The sequence below is a fragment of the Dendrobium catenatum genome, unplaced genomic scaffold (genome assembly GCF_001605985.2).
Source record: "Dendrobium catenatum unplaced genomic scaffold, ASM160598v2 fragScaff_scaffold_1022, whole genome shotgun sequence".
In the NCBI taxonomy this organism is placed as follows: Eukaryota; Viridiplantae; Streptophyta; class Magnoliopsida; order Asparagales; family Orchidaceae; genus Dendrobium; species Dendrobium catenatum.
In genome coordinates, this window is record NW_021319484.1 from 2,394,333 (window position 1) to 2,400,972 (window position 6,640).

Below are 6,640 nucleotides of genomic sequence, written 5' to 3' on the forward strand. Positions count from 1 at the left end.
TAACCTTCGATTTCAACTGTGAGATGGCTGTTCGGCTGCAAGTAGGATTTTACTCGAAGATTAGGAAATCCTGTAATTTCATATTTACTGAATTTTATGCGTTAAATTTGATCAATTAAAATAAAATTTTGTTAAATTATTTCAGAATTTAATTTTTTATATTTATTTTATTTATATAATTTTAACTAAATTCTAATAAATAATTGATAGCATATTAAGGTAATTAATTAACTTTTATTAATATTAATTAAATTATTGAGAATAAATTAATGAATACATAAAAATATTAAGATTAAAGTAATTACTTAACAAACGCACACACTTATGTAATTTACTTGGTATATATATATATGATACGGCATCACAAAATTAGCTTGATCGGGCACGAATCTCGAGGCAAAAGGTGAAATGACTTTTTTAAGTTAAATAGGCTATACTCCTGGATTACTAAGTCAATGATTTAAAGAAAAATGGAGGAGAAAGGGGATTTAAGATTTTGGAGTAATTGAAATATTCATTTTGATAGTTTGAGAAGATTTACACCAAGGCTTCGTTTGGAACATCTTTGTATCGATTTTTAAAACAGTTTTTTAGTAAATAATTTTTAATTCAAGAAATTTATGTACTAAAAAGTTGTTTTAGAAAACATCAAAAAAAATTGTCTGAAATGAAGTCTAAATTCTGATTAAATTCATCTACTAAAAAAATCCCTTAATTGGAAAAAGTTATGCATGTTATCGTGATTCAAATTTAATGATAATTAATTGTATAATCTAAAATTAATGAAAATTTTTATTTATTAATCACTTCTTATATATATTTTTTAAATAAATTATAAGACTATAAATTTTATTTAATAAAATTATAATCTTGATTTATTATCTTTCATATTAGATCAATTTGCACAACTATTCCCTACAGATTTTTCATTTGGATAAATATACTTCAAAGACAATATTGACAAAAATGCCCTTAAAAATAGATAGTGCCAATATCCCACTCATAACACAGAGAAGCCTCATTCTTGAGCTAGTTTAAGTAGTTCAACCTAGTTCTAACCTTGTTCTGTTTTAAAGAGGACAAAACATTATTTCAACTTTGTTTGAATCTAGATCAACAAGGCTTGAAATTGCTTCAAACTTCTTCTAAAGATGTTTGAACAAGTTCCATCACGATTTTGTTCGGTTTTTGCCTTACCCAACCAAGTAAAAGCATGTGTGAACCTTGTTTGAATTGTTTTTGTCATGATGACCAAAAAATGTTTGTATAGGCTTGAATGTTATAGAACAATTTTCTAATAATATTTTAAAAAAGTTCAAACATGATTGAAATTGATTCAATCATGGTCAACTCTCTTTTTTCCCACGTTTGATGTATAGCAAGGCTCAAGACGTTCAATAAGTCTTTAATATGGTTCACAATTAGTTCAATCATATTTGACTCGCTCTCTCAACCCGTTTTTTTATGAAAAGCAAGTTTTGAACATATGTCAATCATTATTAAAATTATAATAGAGAAATGACTAGCACCTAACTCAAAATATCAATGACATAGCATTATTTGTAAAAGCTAAACTCACAATAATATCATTTAGGTATATAGTTTAAGAATTCATTTAAGATCTATAACTACATAGTTGCACATAACATCAATGTCATAGTTACTAAAATTAAGAACAATTCTACAAATAGCTACAATCATGGAATTCATTTAGAGGTGCTCATAGATCAATTTACAATAACATGAAATACTTTAAGATGCATTATGGATCTAAGTAGTTAAAGAATATGTCCACACAAAGTTTGTCTGTGAATAGTGACATTCTTCCATAAAATCAATGTGATCATGTATAATTTCGATGACATTCTTCCTTAAATCAAGGAGATAATAGATTGGATCATATACACTCCACAATCTATACAAAACAAAGCAATACAATTTAAAAGCTGATGGTATGTAAGTTGTAAAAACAAATGGTAAAGAAAATATTGACTCATGGTCTCAACATTATAGCCTACTTTTTTTTTTTAATGTTATTACCTACTTTTTGCTTTTGACACCGAATATTTGTTAGCTTCTCTCAATTTCTATGGTAATGGAGAATGTCCATTATATGTGCAAACAACCCCAACTCTTTCAACAATGCAAGGAAACACTTGTAAAGTGAGGTCATTATTTAGCAAAGTTTTTAAGGTGTAACAACATAAGAAACATAATAGTATAATGTCAAAATCCTATTAGATAATGTTATTTCACGTACAATCAAATGAAATGTATTCCAATTAATTGGATAGTATATACGTTCTATTTTCTTATCAACAACTGAGGAATCTTTCTTCATCACCAATGTCATACTTATAGAGCCCACCTACATAATATTTTAGGTTCTTATACATAATATAAATGAAAAAATATTATTTTCAAGTATATATTAATCAAATTATTTATCTAAGATGACAATAGCTATCTCAAATATCTCCAGGTAAAGCCAAAGTCATTCCCTTGTTAAAAGACTAAATGCATATACATGCTGCAAAATAATAATTCATAATATATTTAATATTGTATCATTAAGGAACATTGTGTCACTATAGTATAAGACTATAAGTTAGCTAAGGGTGTAAATGAATCGAGCTTGCTCATGAGCCAACTCGACTCTACTCGATAACTTGCTCGTGAGTGAATCTCATCATGCTGTAAGCTCCATCTTGAGCTAAAACTTGAGCTTATCTATTCAATAAGCTCAATTTTTTTCCTTCTATTATATGCAACTCCTTACACATTTTATTTATTTAAAATTTCAAGTCCTTGAATATCCTTCTCATTTACAAGCTCACATGTTTATGTACCATCTTCATTAATAAGCTCAACTACTTGTATATCATTTTTATTTACAATCTCAACTAATTGTGCATCATTTGTATATACAATCTCAATAAATAGATCAATGTGTTAGGCCCCCACGACAACATTCTCATGAGTCTTTGCATGGTGGCTTGATTTATTGTCATTGATCATTATGTACGATTATTTTGGACTTGAAAAAAATTATTCAATATAACATTAAAAGTTAGTTGCCACTACTTTTAAACATAAATAATCATTTAAAATATAATAAAGTACATATCACTCACTTCTTTATTATTTATAACTGATAAAAAAATTATTATGAGCATTTTGTTGCTCATCTTACTCAACATCGTAGAGAAATTCGCTCAAAAGAATTCAACACAATCATTTCCTTCCTTTGGAATGGCTTTATAAAACCAACACTGCAATGAGATAGTAAATCAACTAACAGTGTAACATGCTAGGGCTTTTTTCCTATCCTCTTCCCCACCTTGTGGACATTTCCCTCAATGTAGATTATTTTTTTGTAGAACTCCTATGACATCCTTTCTCATGAGAATGCAAAGAAACTTGCATCTTTCTCAATCATAGCTAGCATATCAATAATGAATAATATAAAAAAAAAAAAAACTAATGACATCTTAATTTATTGTTTAACTTACAATATCCTTCTCTAGATCAACTTTTTTGAATTTCTTCATTAGTCCTCAAATATGCAAGTTACTATTGCAATGTTGCACCTCTCAATGCAAATAATTAGTTTGGACATATATCTATATATAACAAAATAAACTAAATGAATAAATTTCATAGAAGATAATGTGAAAAATTTTGGTTGAAGCATAAAACTCAAAACTAATACAAACTCCTATTATGCAACAATTACTATATAAATAGTTTTTCTTCAATTCAATCAATGTTCAAATTAATTATGAATATTATTAGCATATTCAAAAATTCATTGAACCAAAGTTTTACAATGATCAAACTTAATTTGAACTTATGTTTAAACATAATCCTTCTTTCAACTGCTATGGTATAAATATAAGTTTGAACATAATGTTAAAGTTTGAACATATTATTGAATAAGCTTTAATCATCTATTACGGTATTTGAACTTTAGTTCAAATTTCATATAATAAGTTGAAGTTCTTATTCAAACCTACGATTCTATTATAATATTTGAATCTCTACTTTAAAAGTAGTTGTCGAACACTCGAACTAACGTCCTTTTTTTTCATCATATCACAATCTAAGAGGAATGTTTGTGCATGATTTCATTTTGATCGCAAACAAATAAAACATAAAAAAACCTACCACAAATAGGGGAAATTTGCTAAAGAGAGGCAAAATAGATCATTCTTTGAGCAATAGAAATATAGTTAGGATCAACTGGCGGGAGTCGGGAGGCAAACTCGTTCGTTGGCCGAATGATTAAGCCAGTCGGGATCGGTCTGACCAACTAGCAGGCGGACGGGACTTGCGTCAGGCTGGGCGAATCTGGTGTTCTTTCACTGACTAATTTATCACCTTTTATTTTAAATATTTATTCGCATCTTTACCCTTCCCAACACTCCATATCCTTTGCTTGCCAAGCAGTGATTATCTACCAGCTTCCGCGCTCATCAATAGTAAGCTTTGTCAACCAAATCTTCAGGAATTCTACCTCCATATCTTTGCTAACACAGTTAGTTTTCCTTCTCTATTTATGTTTATTTGTTGGCAATAATTAGACATGGCGAGTTTTTTTCCTGGATACATCACTTTGTCAAAAACAAATATGGATTTTTTTTCTTTTTTTGCAAAAAAATATGCTATTGTTTGTGCAGGGTTAGATATGAAGTATTTTAGCAAGAGTATATTTTATGTTAATTTTTGAATGTACACATTTGTTATATTTTGTTGTTATTCTCTCCTCCATCTATTCATCAATACCTCACAAAAGGCTTATTTTCCCATAAATAATTCTTATATGAAATATTTAGTACTTATGTCATTCTAGTTATGTATCACACTTATGGGACTGTATTGGAGTTTACACTTTACTTTTGGCTAAGTTATATGCTAATGAAATTGCTTGCTACTATAAATTCATATGCTAAATATTCTCAACTAACATAAGTGCACGTGCCGATCAAATAATAAAGTGTTATGAGAAGATTGTAATTCCCACAAGAAAATAGGTCAATCACAATTGTCTCTAATACTGCCTACTAAAGCTACTAAATTTATCTTACGCAATGAACCAAAGAATAATCACTAGAACTACTAAGAAGTGCAAAAATTAGTTAAGATAATAAAAAATAAAAATATTTTGGACTAATGATGGTGAATGAATTTATGTTCTCCTAAGCAAACTCACCTACAATACTTATAAATTAGAGCTTATGCACCTTTAGATACCCATCGATCTTGTAAAGATGTAAATAAATGTTTATGGCATCTATACAGTTATTATATCTCCATAGATCATATAACCCTAAACATTTTTTGTTCAACCTCCTACGCATTTATTATCAATGATTATGTTGTCGGCAATCATTGATAATACATGCAGCTGTGACAGTGTGCACCTTGTGAGAAAAATGCGGCTTCATTAAACCATGTCAGTGGCTTGTGTCGCCCATTTGATCCCGCTCGGTACTGAATCAACGGCTGTGATGACGTCATATATAAATCGGATTAACTAATCTCACATGCATTTCAAATGAGAGATGGAACAACAGGATTCGAGCCGTTGATCACGAGATCAATGACTTATATTTCATATAATTCATATATAGGCTAACTGAAACCTTAGTGATGAAGAGCGACACAAAATTGGGAAATATTTAATCAAATCTTATGAAATTTTAAATAGAGCTTAACTAGAGATAAATGAACAATGGGGACTAGCTTTTATTGTTTAAAACATGTTGTTCGCAAGACAAATTAAATCAATGTACTTTTAGTTAGGGTTTGATATTTACCTTAATCCAATGAGTTTCATGAGCTGATTTTAGGTTCGTTTTGCTCTGTGAGAGTCCTAAAACAATTTCTTGAAGAAGTTAATGACTGAGGAGGTCTAGATGGCAATGTAGAAGCCTTGGATAAAAATTGAAGTGCTGTGCTGGTGGCCAAAATCTCATCAGCGGGCTGAAGCTTGGGAAGTGTGAGGGAATTTCTGGAGATCTCAAACAAAAGAGATTCATATCTTAGAGGTAGTGAGTGAATGGAAAAATTAGTATGAGTGATTTTTGTCTCTTTGGCCCAATTAAAATGCCCTAGATCATTTAGACGACTGAGATGGCTTGAGGGAGTGTCTAGATGTTTAACATATGTCCTTAAGAAGTTATAAGGGCTGAGAAAAGGACTAAGCAAGGACAATGAGTTGTAAAGGTGTTTTTATCCTTTTATAAGCACATGGAAATCATTTGAGAGTTATTGAGGGTAAATTAGGGATTAAGCACTATTTAGGGAGCATTGAAAAAGACTATAGAGGGAATTTGAATAGTTGATAATGCTTAGTATGGAAGGAATGGGGTGTTTAGCTTAGTTTGACCATTTAGGACTTATTTAAGTGTATGTTGACCAAGTTGACTAGTCAACTAGTCAAATGTGCTGATGTGGAGTGTAGGAAGTGTACAAATGTTAATTGAGTGGAGTGACATGGCTTTGAAGCAAGGTACATGAAGGGTTGCAAATGTATGTGAGTTTGACCAAGTTTTAGTTAGTTGACTTTATCAAACTCACTATGATTTTACTTAACAATAATTTGGGTGTGTTTAAGCCATGCATTAAAAGGGGTTAA